Raw genomic sequence first — 18,402 nt, forward strand, 5'->3', positions numbered from 1 at the left:
CATACCTATTTAAAAAAGTTAATTCACACAATTTAAAACCAAAATACGACACACAAATAAAATTCGTTGTCTTTATTTTTTTCCTTACACCTTATGACTTGCACCTCCTTTTCCAGCACAAGTGTTGAAAAAGCTTCAGTTGATCCCGTCCTTAAATTTTCTCTATATACGAAGGCACCTTTTCCTGGTATTCATGAGGACCGTACCAAATGAAAAAGGTCTCTTTTTTTGTGTATATCTGTCAAACGGAATGGTATTAATTGTGATTTCATATTTTGTTTTTTTATTTTTTTAAATGTTTGAATAAAAAACAAATGAATCACAGTTGTGGTACTCGTTTTTTTGGTTGGTTTTCTCGTGGTCTTAACTGCGGATTTCAATAACCGAGGTATCCGCTGTTTTGCAATTAGAGATTGAATGGTTTGATATGAATTATTATTATAATCGAAAGTTAATCTTTATACGAGAAGAGTAAACTATCTCGATAAAGTTGCTGTCAGTTATTTAGACTTTTGAACATATAAAATTGCTAAACATTTTAAGTGAAAATGATACATGTTCTGTGCAGAAAAGAATTGAAAAAAAAAAAACGAAATAACATCATGTTATTTTCTGTTTTGAAATAACGAATTGTCATTTCCAATAAAACCAAGACAGTTTAATGTTTTGAATCAAAGTGCATCCACAAAATGTTCTAGAAACAAAATCTTGAAATACCCGGTGTTCTTTGATTCTATATTTGAATATGGAAAGTGGAACGTGAATTCGAAATTTGTTTTGAACGAATTTCAACGTTCGTCCGTTTATTTTGTAAGGAGATTTTATTATTATCTATGGTTGTATTTTCGACCGTTAACTCATAAAACCTCTGTACTTAGTTGAATCTATTAACTTTTTACTCAACTAATAAAAGTATTTTATTGAGATACTGAAGTGATATGCAAGTGTAGGAAGTTACGAATGTAGTTAACAATAATTAACACTATTATGTACCTACAAGCTTCTAGCTTTCAGGCACCCAGAAAAAAGACTATTGCCTCACTGAATAAATGGGCTATATAACACCAAAATATTTCTTCGAATGGGGTTAGTAGTTCCTGAGCTTAGCTCTTTCAAACCAACTCTTCAGTTTAATAACAGTGTATTTATGTAATTACAGATACCTAGTAAAATAAAACAACACATTTCAAGGTCATCTCACAAACAGTGCTTGCCACAGAAAATCCCTCAATATTTTTGATGCTCTGTATCTTAAGATGAATGAATGAATATAATAGGACACATTATTATTCGTAAGACACCCGGAGGCTGGCGAGCACTTGTAAACTTTGAGGCGAATCTCTCAACCAGAGAGGTTAGAAATTATATTTCTTAAGATGATACTTTCGTCTTTTTTTTTTTTGTTTTTACGAATTTTGTTTGAGCTTTAATTCATGACCAGGAATTCTTTTTGATATATAAATGTCAAAGTGAGATTTTTGCCGTGGAAGCTGGAAGATTGAAACGTTTGACATAAAATTTCAAACGCAAATACTTAGGTCCCACTGTGGGTGCAGCATGACGGAATGTCAGACTTACTGACTAGAACCCATCATGTTTCTTCTCAAGCCCTCTATATACCAGGGCCGGGGTAACACTTCCTGAAGTCCCTGAGTCACGGGTCCCTGATGACGCAAAAATACTACTTTTATCTAGGAGCGCGATAAAAATCTAGTGAGATATATTGAGAAGTAGAAACAAAATAACATTTCTTCTCAAACTCAGTACCTATAATTTAATAAAATCGAGTTTCGACGTAATTTGTCGTAATAAGTTTAACCCTTTCACCGCCCTATGAGATGGGTATAATTAATCTTCGTGACGTAAACATTGGGTAGACAAATTAACCTATATTTTGATAAAGATTTCACACCCTCACGTTTTCCCAAAGGGTCGGGTAAACACATTTGAATAAAGTGAAAAAGTTATTTATGTTGCTCCTGCATCGTTTTATATGTCCGTGTAGGAGAGGGTTGAATCCGTGTTCCATATTCAATTTTGTGTTTTAGAAAAGTTTTAACTCCTTTTGAAGGAAAACAAAATAAAGGTGGAGATTCTATAATAGTTAAACAAACTCTTTCAATCGACTACTATAGACTTTCTTTTTATAAGTCGAATCAGCGTAGGTTCTTATAAAACTGAAAAAAAATCTTTCGAGTTTTTCCTGTTTGTGTAGTTGATATATTATTTGTTTTTAGTTAAAACTAGATGAATTATCTGCACAAAAAATACAGGTACGTAACATCTATTTATCTTTGAAAAAGAAATTTAGCTATCTAGCTGTCATAGTCATAGTAAATAGACTTTTACACTACGAACTTATGTATTTTGAGGATTTACTTATGTTAATAATAGTCACAAATAATTTGGAAACTCCATAAAATACCAATGTAAGACGGTCAGCCACGACAAAGTGTTATGTTTTAACTGAGAAAATTTACGATTTCTTAAATAATATTTCACTTTGCTGCAGTAATAAAACTTTGGTATAAATTCAAGCTATTTGGAGTTTCTTGGCATGGTTTCATACTTTAAAACTTAGTAAGTAGATACCACAATTATTTTCTTCATCGTAAAAGTTTTGAATGTATAACAAAATACTTTTTAAATCTCCAATTATTTGGGTTACCTGAAAATTTCTTTCACGACAAATCGTTATTGTGAAAAAGTAGCTATAAATAACCTGTGAAGGTAAAACATCCACTTTCTGCTGAATAAATCGACAAAAATATTAAAATTATCTTAACACATCTGAATATACAAAAATTACTAGTAATTACGCTTCTTTTAGAAACTCATTAGTTTTAACAATTTCCAAATTTTTATCTATAGGTCCTCATTTACCGTGCGTAGGTGTAACCAACAGTCAAATTATCTGTTGCAAAATACCTTTAAAAACTTCTATTAATTAAACGAATAAGAGAGATCAGAGGCCATCTTCAATGATTTCTCTCGGGATCTAAAATATTCTAAATAAAATGTATTTCATTAAATTAGACCCAGCCGCTAAGATAATACTTTGTTACGGTAAGAATGAAAAATGGCAACTTTTGGCGAAGACTATTATTATTGAATCTTGAAGGCTATGAAATATAATTGTAATTTTTTATGGCTTTAGATTAAGCCAAGTTAAAATATTTATTATCACGTCTAAATATACTGTTCAATTTCAAAATTGCATTTTCTACATACTTTAATCAAATAAACAAATTACTATTTGAATTCGAATGGTATTTCACGATTGGTCTCGTCGGATATAGCTGATTACGACTATTATATACATAGGTCAAGCCAAAAAATATGGTTGCCATCGACTTTTAAAACAGTTTCCAATAAATAAAACAATATATTCATATATACTTATTGACCAAAAAATCCCAAACTACGTAAATACACGAACAAAACTACCGTAAACGCTTTCAGAACAAACGTAAAAGCTCCAAAACAGCTTTCACAAAAGAAAGCCACACTTCACATTTGCTTCAAACGAATGCGAATATTCACGAAAATGAAACAGTGTCATATCAGTGGGAATCTTTCAGTGCAAGCGAGTGTACTGTGCATGTTATCACTTGGCGTACCCACACTGCAAACTTTTAGTATGCGTTCAAACCAAACTGACTGTCAGCCGCTGAATGTCAGCCTCTATGCATATTCAGCACTAGCCATTTTTCCGCGGTCTCACCCCCGTCCCATGGGAACTAATGCCCGTACCGGGATAAAATATAGCCTATGTTACTTGCAGATAATGTAGCTTTCTAATAGTGAAAGAATTTTTAAAATCGGTTCCGTAGTTTTTGAGTTTATCTATTACAAACAAAGTTTTCCTCTTTATAATATTAGTATAGATAAATGTATCGTCGGTAATACGTGAACGGAAAAGTCAATATGAATGGAAATACAATAAACTGCGTAACGTTCGCCCACATTCGTCGGCCGACAGTCACTTTAGTTTAAACAGCCTAACGGCCAGTTTCTTCATCAAAAGTAAAAGTCAAAGTAATGTCTAAAGTAAAAGTAACGGTCAAATTCGTTTTTTCAAGGCTAAAGTGACAGCAAAATTAATAGAAAAAATGAATTTGATCGTTACTTTTACTTTAGACATTACTTTGACTTTTACTTTAGCTTTTACTTTTGATGAAAAAACTGGCTGTTAGTCTTCAATAGTTTGTTTGGGCTCAGAAATCAGTGTGAAAATTAATGGTAGTACATTACAAAGATCAGATACATATTTAGCTGTATGAGACTGACTGAAATGAAGGCTTGCTTTAAAAAAAATTGCCAATCATCAGGTCAACTGTCGGCGGACTATTTAGTCTGCAGTGTAAGTTATAGTTTAAGGTACACTCAGCTGAATACATAGCACTATAGTTCCCCTGAGTACTGTGCTTGTAGCACACCCGTCCTTGCTTGAATATAAGTCAAGGATTTTCGTAAATGGAAAATATAAAATTGATACTGGGTCTTTTGTTTTGCAGGATAGTGTAAGCGGTGAGATTTTAGATAGTTTGTACTACAAAAGCTTCTCTTTCACTAAAATTATAAAGCACAAAACTTTGTTATTTTTATGGGCTAAGCTCAGGAATTAATGATTCTAAGGATTATTTGATTTATTATTCAAATTATACTTTTTTTACTACCTACGCTTTTTGAACTACTTCTCTTACTCAGATAGGGATTTCGGCAATTTTTATCATAATTGATTCAGACGTTCTTGAGTTATAAATAGTATGACTTAACACGCTTTTCTTTTATAATAAGAAAGAAAAGTCGTGGTGGCCTAGTGGGTAAAGGACCAACCTCTCAAGTACGAGGGCGCGGGTTCGATCCCAGGTCAGGCAAGTACCAATGCAACTTTTCTAAGTTTGTATGTACTTTCTAAGTATATCTTAGACACCATTGACTGTGTTTCGGATGGCACGTTAAACTGTGGGTCCCGGCTGTCATTGAACATCCTTGGCAGTCGTTACGGGTAACCAGAAACCAGTAAGTCTGACACCAGTCTAACCAAGGGGTATCGGGTTGCCCGGGTAACTGGGTTGAGGAGGTCAGATAGGCAGTCGCTTCTTGTAAAGCACTGGTACTCAGCTGAATCCGGTTAGACTGGAAGCCGACCCCAACATGATTGGGAAAGGCTCGGGGGATGATGAAGAAAGAAAAAATGTTTTAAGACACTTTTGTTTAGGTATTTACTCCAAAAAAAAAAAACGATTTTCTTTCACCAAGTAATGTTACCGTGATGGATGTGTACGTTAAATAGGCTGGAGCAAAAAAATCTTCCTAAATGTATAAGAATTTTGCTCCAAATAGAATCTACTGATTGATCACGGTCCCAGCTAATAGCCCCTTAAAATTACACCACTCAAAGTGTATCATTACTGTGTAAATATTTATCTTATATACCTAAGTTTCGTTTATTTTTGTGATTGACAAACAAAACTTGTATTTTAGGTAAGGTAAACTCATTATGTATTTCTGTATTATACTGCAGTATTTACAACACAAAATATAAGAAGTTTTTAAAGTAGTTTTTTCAATTACATTAGGTTTGTTTGAAGCTTATCAATCTCGTTTTTGCATAAAAATGGTAACACAAACTATTAACCAAAACAAAAAGACGTTTTCAATTCAATGTCTATCAGTATTGATAATTTAAGTATCTACTTATTCCAATTTCTTGGTAGCTAACAAATATGATTCTAAATATATCCAGTTCTTCTATTCAACACTAGAATGTAAAGACTTAAGAAGTAAACAGGAATGAATTTTATCCATTGCGCAAACTTTGTCAACTTATAGTTAAATAAGTTTTATAGATACGTATATTTTTATTTTGTCGTGTTTTAGTACAAAAAATAAAATTTATTGATAGCGAAAGATGTCTATTTTGTAACCGATTGTACGGTCACAGTCGTCATAGTAGGCACGGCGGCAACGCGAAACCGGTTTACTGACGCGAGCGCTGCTCCAAGCGCGGAAGAATAGTTGGTATCCATATTTTGCTGATTTTAGCGCGGACAAAAGAATGAAAAAAAAAAATACTGATGATGCAGATATGTTCGGTTAATGATTCTGGACCACCAGTTTTTTTTTGCGCACTGCTTAAAATTCATTCCTATATAGACTAGACTAAATATAGGTACTTCCTGGTTTGTTGAAATTATTGCTTTTCCCACTAATAAGTACTATTACCGTCAGAGGTAAGTTTAATCAATTGATGACGTCATCAAGACCGCGACCCCCACTGTTCCTCGATAGTGATTAATGCGTTAACGTACGTCATCATTAATACGTCATGATTAATGATTGCCCATTCATATTTGTATAGCGGTTACGAGGCAGTTTCTTTCTTCTCAGTAATGGATAAGGATTTTTTATTCAATACAGTAATGTAATGGTGGAAAGCTGTTTTAAGTTAGAGCACTGAAAGCTAAAGAAAGAATAAGGTTTCAGAAGTCTGACACTACCTTGCCTTGCAACTAACCACATGTAGGCATATTTAGTTTCATCAGAAATTTCTCGTTTGAAAAGAAAATACCTTTCACGGAAAGTGATAAAATATGCGTGCATAGTAGTTTTTGCACATTTGAACTATTATGAAGTCAACAACGTAGTGTAAGGTTTAATTTTTGGATGCGTACTGTATAAAACTCTGATTATCTAACAAATTCAATAACTCTACGAATGGTTTTAGCCATTTATGTTTTCACCAATATGATTCATGAGAAAGGCAAATACCACAAGATTTATACTTGATCGTTCTAAAATACGAGCCTGAGTCTCAAATCTCAATAATTAAGTATTTAAAATTCGAACAATAATCCGACGAAAGTTTTAATACAAAAAGTCAGAGTAAGATCTGAATCTTAAGTGCTAGTCTTGAACTTAGAACTTTATTAAATCGCAATAAAGTACAAAATGCAATAACGGACTTTTGTTTCACAATGAAGATCAGATCTCGTTTCACAAAATGAAATAGGTCGGATATAATATTCGAATTACTCAAAAAGTATAATATCAATTCATGATGTGATTTGATTGTATTTCTTTTAAGGTTCTTTAGGTCAGCAGGGAAATCGTTCAGCGTAAAAAAAAAGACTCGGCTAATATTAATTTAAGATTAACGATTTCAATCAACTTTTTGCTTACCACCTTCTTCTTCTTAGTAATAAGTAAGAATTATAGAATACTTTCTTAGGCTTTATGTGGACATAGATAATGATTTCAAGGCACTGACATCATTTTAGAAGTATTTGGTCGAAATATTTAGAGTTTTCAAATCGATACAATAATTTCGGATATTTAGTACACCTTCAAAGAAACAAGCAATCTTTCCTCTTCATTATATTAGGATAGATAATATAAATAGAACGGAACCCATACGCAATTCCGACCCGCGCTTGGCCAGTTTTTTCTATGTATCTTCCGTTTAACATTTCCATTTTATATTCGGGGATAACAAAAACAATTCGTTATCATTGTCCCATACATGTTTTATTCGATTTGATGTCAGACTGATTTAAACGCTAATAAAGTACCTACGGAGAAATAATATATTTTATATCTCAAACGTTTTTGTTTTGGCACGTAGTACGGTCTTATTTCCTGTACGATTAACTTTCATATTCTGTCTTATGAGTTTTTTTTTCTGTCTTTTATTTTATTAAGGGAAATAAATAGTAGATGTGTAATAATGTGTACTCGTAAGCAATAACATAAGTAGGTTAACTACCTAGAGTTTGTTTGTTTGAAAGCGCTAATCTCTGGGACTACTGGACCGATTTGCAAAATTCTGTCAGTGCCAGGCAGCTTATCGATTGAAGTATTATATATCTACGTATATACAAACATACAGGTCAAACTGAGAACCTCCTTATTTGAGGACGGTTAAAAAAATGTACCACTACGTCTGTCTGTTTGCGATTAACTCAAAAACTAACTGTATTCATTCAATTTAACATTTGGAAGGTGTAAAAGGGTACATACTCTAGGTGCTTACGGGACATTTAACCCATTTACTTGGATATTGTAATATAAAAAAACACGCAATTTGAGTCCCAAAGCTACTCCACTCAGGTCTGCAAGTACATTTAACTTTGTAACGGGATCGCCGCCGCGAACACTAATGGATACTGTAAACTATTCGAATAACGTTACACTACTTGCTTCAGTTCCTAGCTTTCGTTCCTTCTATTTTAGTGAATTTTAAGTTAGAATCAAAATATTGTTTCTTTCAGTTTGTTTTGCTAAGGGGAGTCGTGGTTGAGGAGTTTTGTAAAAGGTTAGGCAGTTTTGAAAAATTGTAAAGAAGACTCTAGTTTCCCCAAAGAAGTGACGTCGAAAATAAAATCCTTATTATTTATTATAATATAAATGCCAAAGTATCTGTGCAACTTTTTGTGAATGAAATTAAAGCTAGAACACAGATAACCTAGAGCCTGAGATGGGACATAGCCTATTTTTTATCCGGATGCCAAAAGTAGTTTCATGTCCTTACGCAGATAACACCGCGGATTATAGCAAGTTTGAAATATTATTAACTAAACAAAAGGCCCTTTTCTTTGAAATCGGAACACTAAAAAGGGTTAAGTACCCATTGACGGGTTAACAGCCACATAAAATATGGAAGACAGTCGCGTTAACATATTTATAGACACCATCTGTTTTTTGTCTTAACTAAAATCAATTTAACTGAGTAATCTTCAAAACTTGTTTCTTATTGATTTCATAACATTATGCTTTTTGGTGTTCTCGGAATTTCAGTTTAATCATACAAAGTTCCTATGTAACCTATGATTGTTTTTTCCTTGTTAAACGTGAACGTTAAATTGAAATGTATTCTAAGAATATTATATTATTGTTTGAATATTTGATATCTGAAATAATCTCGAAAAATTTCATCTAGACACTTATAATACACATTCAAGCCGTGGCGGTAAGTCCCCTCTTTGAGGAGTGGCTCGGGAGGAGTCACGGCGCCCTCACGTACCGCATGACGCAGGTCCTCACCGGACACGGTTGTTTCGGGAGGTACCTGCACCGCATCGGTCGTGAGGAGGCGCCCGGGTGTCACCATTGTGCGGACAGCCCCGAGGACACGGTGGACCACACAGTCCAGGTGTGCCCCGCATGGGAAGGGTACCGCCGGGTCCTCGTCGAGGCTTTGGGCGGCGGCGACCTCTCGCGTCCGGCCCTGGTTCAGGCCATGGTCCGGGGCGAGAGGGAATGGGATGCCGTCGCCTCCTTCTGCGAAGCGGTCATGCTCGAGAAGGAGGAGGCGGAACGCCAGAGAGTTCGCACCTCTCATCCCGGCCGCCGCGCTGGACCAGGTAGACACCATGGGCGCCGGGTGTCGCGAGATGACTCCCGGCCACCGTAGGCGTGGGTCTGTGGGCGGTGAGTTCGGGTGGCTCATCGTCCCTCTGTCTTTCTAGACGACAGACCCGTGTCGACGGCGCGCGTTGTTCCACGCGCTCCTCAAAGAGATGTCAGCAACCCCAGCGGGGCCCAGCAGGGCCAAGGCCTGCCGGGGCTGCGGGTTGTTCGAAAGAGATACCGCGGCCCTGGTACATAAAAGGCCTATGACGGAACACGACGATTTTAGTCAGTAAGAGTCTGACACTCCCTCACCGCTGCTAACCCACAGCGGGAGGGGTCATTTGATGATTTTACGTCGATAAAAAAAAAAAAAAAAAAAAAAAGCCCATTATTAATTAAAAATAAACCTACTTATCAAAATAACATTCATACCCTAACAAGGTCGTTTAACTAGTAACTAAACAAAACGTTTTTTCTATTTAACGATTTTATATAATTTCAATTATATTTCTTCAAAGATACTTCCTTAAAACGATTCTACTCTTCGAGGATACTTTTAAAACTAAGGTACCAAATACCCGATGGTTCGCTGGGCTAGTTTCATCACTTAGTTCCCACAGTTTTCCTGAAAACTTAAGCCTTTACAAACTTAAGTCCTTCCATTGGAAGCTCAATTAAACAGACGTTTCAACTACTATATCCATAATCCAGAAACAAAGTAAGTGCAATGAAGTTGTATAAGAACCTGTGCCCATTGTAGACGCGGTACGACAAGGTTAGAAAGAAAGAAGAAAGAAAGAAAATTCATTTATTCAACACACAAATGACGCAAGAAAAAAAACAAATAAATAAGGGACAAAACAAACAATTAACATAAAAAAAAAAACAAGAAAAGTATAAATTTAAATTATGGCAATAAAATTAAAATCAAAATATTAATGATTATGTTCTTTTTTAAATTCTTTTATTTACAATAGAATGAGATACATAGCTATTATCATAAAAAAGCGTTAAAAAAGTCTTCTCATGGCTGTAGACTGGGAGCGACCTAGAAGCTGGCAACATTGTCACATTGAAATGCAATTCTGCCAGCATGCAAAACAGCTACGAAACAAAAGTATATTTACTTTTTGAATAAACCTAATTTTTTTGAAACCACATTTTTTGATACCCTTAGCCCATTTATCCCCGTGTTCTGTAACTTTACTCCCATACATTTTTTTTTATTAAATAGGTAGGTATTTATTTTATTCGTCACTCAATGTTCTATATCGTGCCGTCAATGGACACCTTGCCTAACCCCCCAGTATTGGGTTAAGACCGTGAAACGAGGGGTTACCTGTCGGGTAAGTAAGCCTCGCTCGGTTAACTGTTGTACTAGTCACTACTGACTACTGTTTCTAAATGCTTTCAGTGAAAACTTTTAGTTCAGGGCTGATCATTGTAAGGGAATAATGTTTCAATGTCAGGATGTTATTATGATTATCAGTATTTTGACTGTCCTACTGCAGACACTGATCTCTTCTGATATTAATAGTTTTGCCCAAGTCGGATTGGGCGATTGCAATTTTTTTTGTTCCTTTTTCACGGAAAAACTACAAAAAAGATTTTTATAAAATTTGGCGCTTATCTGGATAACAACAAAAACAATTTATGAAGCTACTTTGGCCATTATATACCTTAAGGACTTACATTTGGGCTGGAAGTAGATCATAAGAAAAATCATAAGAAATGTGCTAGTGTTATATTATGTAAGTACATGGAACAAGTCATGGTTCCAGTCAAATCTGGAGAACCGATTTGCCGCCGTGGAAACCACAACAGACGTTAACCAGAACCATGAATATGTGGTTCGGATCCTCAGGGAGGAAGGTTCGCGATTCTGTAACATGCAGCGTAAGGGCAAGAAATCAAAGCTTTCGGAAGAGACATTAGGGCTTATGAAGAAACGACGTGAAAACCCGCCTGTCACTTCGTCAGCTAAGCGGGCTCTAAACCAAGAGATCAACAAGCACGTACGACGCGACCTCCGGTGCTCCAATACTCTTGCCATTGAAAGAGCAATTGAGCTGAATCGGGGGTCAAAGGTGTTCGTACAATCTCTTGGAAGAAGCCACTTGACGAAGCTGACCACAACAAGTGGAAAAGTCGTTTCTTCGGTGCCGGCAGTCCTTTCGGAAGTGGAAAATTTCTATGGCCGGTTATACGCATCGCATGCATCTCGACCTGATCCCGGAAATGAGGATTCTAGAGCCACATTAACACGCCATTTCACCGAAGACCTGCCAGAAGTCAGCAGTGGCGAAATCGAGATCGCTCTGAGACAGCTCAAAAATGGAAAAGCCCCTGGCGAGGATGGCATTACAACAGAGCTTTTAAAAGCAGGAGGTAAGCCCGTACTGGGGGAGCTCCAGAAGCTTTTTAATGCCGTCCTGTTTGAAGGGAGAACTCCAGAGGCGTGGAGTAGGAGTGTTGTCGTCCTGTTCTTCAAAAAGGGAGACAAAACCCAGCTGAAGAACTATCGACCCATTTCCCTCCTAAGCCACGTCTATAAGCTGTTCTCAAGAGTGATCACGAACCGACTTGCGCGAAGACTCGACGAATTCCAACCACCGGAGCAGGCTGGGTTTCGGAGCGGATACGGCACCATAGACCACATCCACACAGTGCGGCAGATTATACAGAAGACCGAAGAGTATAATCAGCCCCTGTGTCTAGCATTTGTGGACTATGAGAAGGCCTTTGACTCGGTTGAAATCTGGTCTGTTCTGGAGTCCCTGCAGCGTTGTCAAGTAGATTGGCGATACATCCAAGTGATGAGATGTCTTTACGAAGCCGCTACAATGTCCGTCCAAGTACAGAATCAGCAAACAAGGCCCATACCGTTGCATCGAGGAGTGAGACAAGGGGATGTTATTTCCCCGAAACTGTTCACTAATGCAATGGAGGATATGTTCAAGACGCTGAACTGGAAAGGACGCGGCATCAACATCAATGGCGAACACATCTCTCACTTGAGATTTGCTGACGATATCGTCATCATGGCGGAAACGCTGCAGGACCTACAACAGATGCTGAACGACCTGGCTGAATCTTCTCTACGCATCGGCCTACGGATGAACTTGGACAAAACCAAGGTCATGTTCAATGAACATGTTCTACCGGAACCGATTGCGATACACGGCGCCGTTCTCGAAGTTGTTCGGAAATATGTATACCTCGGGCAGACATTGCAGTTAGGTAGAAACAACTTTGAGGACGAGGTGAATAGGAGAATTCAGTTGGGTTGGGCTGCATTTGGGAAGCTACGTCGAGTCCTAACATCGTCGATCCCACAGTGCCTAAAGACAAAAGTCTTCAATCAGTGCGTCCTACCTGTCATGACTTACGGAGCCGAAACGTGGACACTGACGGTACGGCTGGTCCACAAGTTCAAAGTCGCTCAGCGGGCTATGGAAAGAGCTATGCTCGGCGTTTCTCTGAGGGATCGCATCAGAAATGAGGTAATCCGTCAGAGAACCAAGGTCATCGACATAGCCTACCGAATCAGCAAGCTGAAGTGGCAGTGGGCTGGCCATATTAGCCGAAGAACCGATAACCGTTGGGGTAAACGAGTTCTAGAGTGGAGACCACGCCTCGGCAAACGTAGTGTAGGACGTCCTCAGGCACGGTGGAGTGATGACTTGCGCAAGACGGCTGGCAGGAGCTGGATGCGAGAAGCCGAAAATAGATCTCAGTGGCGTGCACTTGGAGAGGCCTATGTCCAGCAGTGGACTGCGATAGGCTGATGATGATGATGACATGGAACAAAGGGAATAGTTAGTACATTTAGTGCGATTTGAACAGGTCGAATCGTAATCCGCTCCGCTCGGCTGCAGCTTACCACCTGCGTAAGTGCTTTCCACTATACTCCAGTAAATGACTATCGATACCTACTATTGATATTTAGAAGCATCTTAGGAGAAACAATTTAAAATTCTGACTAACAAATGCTAAATTGTCTTATTATTCTAATTTATTAAGTCGGCCATTTTTATTCTAGTGGCTAGATAGAGTTTTTGCTGAGTTTGATTTAGCTGTTTCATTTCTCTCTCTCTCTTTCTCTCTATCAGTCTGCTTGGCTGTCTATTGTTGGTCCTTTTCCGGTCGTGTCGGATTGCCGTCCCATCGGGCTATGAGAGTGAGGGAATAGAGAGTCCACCTTAGACGTCTGCGAAAAAGCTGCGTAAATGCTTGTGCATTATAGGTCCTGCGCAGTTGGCTGATCTTTTTATATGAGAACAGCCACAGTTTCTATAATGGGCCGTGGATGCCCTTATCATCTGCTAGTCGGGCTTTCATGACAAAAATACTCAACCGAAGTAAATGTGGATAAAAAGCCTGAGAAAAGACATTGGCTACTTTATATTGATCGATGTTAAAAATAGTTCATTACGGATCCGAATAGAATCACGGTGAACAACTAGTGTTATATAAAGACGATTATCAGGTTCTACACAAATTGCTTGCCATTCAATGCCGGTTCAACGCCTCTGGGAAATCCAGCTTCCAAAGATAAGCGAACAAGTAAATGATACAAAGCATAGGTACACCGCTTACTATTCTCCGGAGAAAAGATAGCTATTAGGTAGACCGACTTTATTGTACTAGCAACAATAAATCGGTTTATTTTTTAAAAGTACCTATGTACCTTGCCATGATACGAGAGAAGTAATGAGAATGTGTGGTGTTACGCGAATGGATAGAGTGACGAATGAGTATATAAGAGGAAGTTTGAAAGTGGCACCGGTAACCGAAAAAAACTGTGTGGAAACCGGCTGTCATGGTATAGGCATGTGATGCGGAGGATTATGTTGTGAGGAAACTAATGAGCATCAACGTGGCTAAATATAGAGGTAGGAGACGAAATTAGGAAACTAACTCTTAAGACCCACGTTACTGCAACATTTTCAAAATGTATAAAATTAAAATATCTTTGTAGACCAAACCCGAAACTGCAATGCAGTCATCAAATTGAAAGAACATTTCCTTATATTTGCTAACCAAATATTGTACTTTAACCGAATTAAAATGTGACTCTATTTCAAACATTCAACTTTGAACCATACACCCTTAAAGATAAAGTCGGATTTTGAAGGTTGGTAAGTCATATGTAATTTCCGCCTTGGGAAATTTTTAAGGGAATATTATGGAGGGTCGCATTCACAAAATGGGTACTTTCGCCGTTATTAGGCAGTAGCGTAATGTACTAATTACAACCTTAAGAACGTAATTGCCTTGAGAAAGGATTAAATTCTCAATGGTAAAAACTCTTTTAATTTTTAAAGAATAAAGTCGTTATTCAGTCTTTGTACCTGTATGAGTTGCTACCGTATTTCTTAATCACGATATACGTATACCTAATATAAAATGGAATTTTTGATATTTCACACAAAAACCAATACCTAAAGGATTTTTGATGTTTGGCAGTGATAAAGGTTACCATCGAAATAACATAATCTATACATTTCATCATTCATCATCAGCCTATCGCAGTCCACTGCTGGACTGGCCTCTCCAAGTGCACTCCACTGAGATCGATTTTCGGCATAACATATTTAACATAATCTATACAACCTTAATAATAATGAAGAGGAAGCATTTTTAGTTGTTTACTAGCTTACTGCCCGCGATTTCACCCGCATCCCGGATGGTGACAAAAACGCCCTAAACTACCTCCCTGCCAATTTTCTGCTAGATCGGTTCAGCTGTTCTTGAGTTATAAGTGGAGTAACGAACACGACTTTCTTTTATAAATATGTATAGATGTATAGATAAAGGCTACGAAACTACTAAACTGATTTGAAAAATTCTTTCACCGTTGGAAAATTACACTTTTTCCGAGTAACATGAATATCGCAGTCATGAATTACACTTCATTGCCATAAAAACGTATCCAGTCCATTGTCTTTAGCTGCATATAACACATTTATTATGCCTCAATAGTTACCCCGTAGGGAAATAAAAACTTTGAAATGCATAAAAATACCATTTATTAAAAGATTTGGTGCTCACATGTTTTCTGACGACACCCGTGAGACTTAAAGTACCTAGTTTATTTTAGTTCAAGCCTAGACAAACTATTTCGAACGCAAAACTTACAGAGTAATTTAAAATTCGAAGACTTTTGCATATTGCAAGACATACAGAAGGCTTACCAAATAAAAAAATAAATTACAAAAAGATAGAATAAAACTATTCAACGTTTTTCCAGCCTGTGTTTTTTCCATAATCAAGTTAGGCATAAAAAAAACTACAGTATAAATCCAACAACAATAAAACAAAAGAATAAACTATCTTTAAAAAAAGTCTATCAAATACAAGCTAAGTGTGGACACAAAAGGCTTTCAATTCAACCTAAACATCTCGACAAGGGACTCATTGGCACGTACTAATTTAACGAGACTTCATTGGCAACTCAATGCAAAAACCTACTGACAGGATAAACCCGTATACACCAATAAAAAACGGCTAAGTGCGAGTCAGAAGCAACACGAAAGGTTCCGTAACTTTATGTATGAAACGAGTTATAAAATCACGTTTGTTGTCATTGTTGTTTAGTGATCGATAGAATAGAATATTTATTTTATTTTTGTATTATCTGTTTGTTTAATATGGCGACAATAGAAATACATAAATACATATTCTGTGGAAACAATTATCTAACTATCGTGGAACGTAACATCCTACCTGGTGACAGATAGACAGACAACGAAGTCTTAGTAACAGGGTCCCTAGAAAACGGAACCCTACAAAACCGATGTTAGCATTTTCCTTATCCAAACATGTACAACCGCGATTCAATATGTAAAAATGTCGAGTAAACTTTCAACGTCCGCAAAAATAAATATGTATGGAAAAAAGAGAGGAAAAACAAATATTTTTTGTGTCCGAATCGAGCACATAACTCACACGTGCTCTATTGAATAGCAAGAAGCAATTTGTATGAAATGTAGGAACAGTTATGTGACGGTATAAGCGATCGGTAGTGTGGGTTGGAAAGGTCGTAGGATATAAGTGGACAGCTGTGTCCTTAGATAGGTAATACGACGTGGGTTTGCTTGTATTTTGGGGAAAAAATTGTAAAAAAAAACAGCCTGACTGTGGCTTTTGACTTCCTTTTTAATTCACACTGAGACACATGCACTGTGGATAAAATTGGACACAATTTAACCTTGCAAAATAAAAACTGACAAACACCATAGTATTACTTTTGTTCTTTTACATTCTCTAATTCAAGAACACACATCATACTAAACTGAATCCATATCATTATTTTTTATTTAGCCTGTGTTGTCCCACGGCTGGGCAAAGGCCTCCCCCATAGCATTCCATCTTTTCCCTATCGGTCGCCATTTGTGGCCAGTCCTTGTGGAAGTGTGGAATCTATATCATATGAAAGTAAAATATTGTTTCAGCAAACATCAGTTCAACAACTTGTATGTCAACAATTCCTTCAATAAAAAGAGTTCCCGAATAAAACACAAAGAAAACGTAGCGAACCTTAATATCGGCAGGCAGTGCTCCGACGCAAAATATTACTGTTCAGGCTTTTAAGCAAATGCATTCGGTCGCCAGTCAGCTTTGTCAATACACACTTACCTATATACCTGAATTGAATGGAAATTGAAATGTTCCCAGCACGATCAGTAAGCTTTTCAATATCAGAACGTGTATGTATATAAGGTTCAGCTAGTTTACGCAGAGGGAATGTAAAATGGCCCCTTTTTCTCCTTTGTGAGATTTTTATTTGGTATTTTTGCATTATGTTGATGAAAGATCTTTTGGGCGGATTTTATTTATAGATTCCGTGTGTAAGGAAAGGTTTGCTGTCTTTGAAAAGGGAGAAAACATCTTAAGAACGCTCGAGAATGAAGTTACCTAAATACAGGTCGCGCCAAATAATTTTGAAATTCTGAAGTTTGCCTTTGACTCCTTGCGCATTTCTTCATATATGTAAAAATGAAACCCGCTTTCCGTTGTCACGACATAACATGAAAACGGCTTGACCGATTTAGCTGAAAATTAGAGGGGAGGAAACTTAGACCCGGGAAAAGGTTTTAAGATAGTTTTTGTCACCATCCGGCTACGGGACGCGGGTGAAAGCTATTAGATACTATATACTTACTACTATATACTTACATACTGTATGGAAGCTTTCCTTATTCGAAGTTGGGTACCTACTATTGACTGCAGAATAGTTAAAAAACGTATCAACTAAGCTCATTCACTCGTGAGGCGTCAAGTAACTGAGTTCAGAAATACAAAGTTATATAGCACAAAGTATACAAATCTGTGATGCTACTCACAACATAGTTCCTTAACGAAAAATTGAAGTAAATATATATATATATCAAAATAATCCGACCACGTTCAGATACACTTTAATAAAATGAAAGCCAAGACTTCTAAGGCTTCGGTAGCAAAAACTGAAACTAACCACACAGCACGCCAATTCTGCCGGATTGCCTTTTAAACCCTCACGTTACCTGCTACTGAAAATCTGTACTTTTATGTACGGCTACAGTAATAGAGGGTTAAGATTTATCTAACAAAATATTTAATTGAATAAACACTTCGTGGAAAGCCAAAGGCTGACGTAAACAAAACACAATTTGATTAATTTTATTACAACAATTAATAGGGCACTATAATTGCTTTTGACAGTTTAAGACAGTACCTGTCGTAAAGATTTTGACTGTAAAATAAACATTTTGTTGTTTTTGACAAAGATTTCTGGTTGTATTAGATTTTGCCACTTTTAGTACGTCACAACAATGTCCCGCGGACAGATAAATAGTTCCCATACCTCTGGCTTCATAGTTCTATCTATGTCTGTGCCTTTTATCCCAATCAGTTCTGCTGGCTGGAAAAACAAATGAACTCACGTTTGCATGTATAACTTCTCGATTCAAAATACGAATAATTCAACAAATTAAATCGATACCGCTTCAACTCGTACCCCACATACACTATCTAAGTTGTTTCAGCTTGAGGTCAAACAAT

The sequence above is a fragment of the Helicoverpa zea genome, chromosome 2 (genome assembly GCF_022581195.2).
Source record: "Helicoverpa zea isolate HzStark_Cry1AcR chromosome 2, ilHelZeax1.1, whole genome shotgun sequence".
Lineage (NCBI taxonomy): Eukaryota > Metazoa > Arthropoda > Insecta > Lepidoptera > Noctuidae > Helicoverpa > Helicoverpa zea.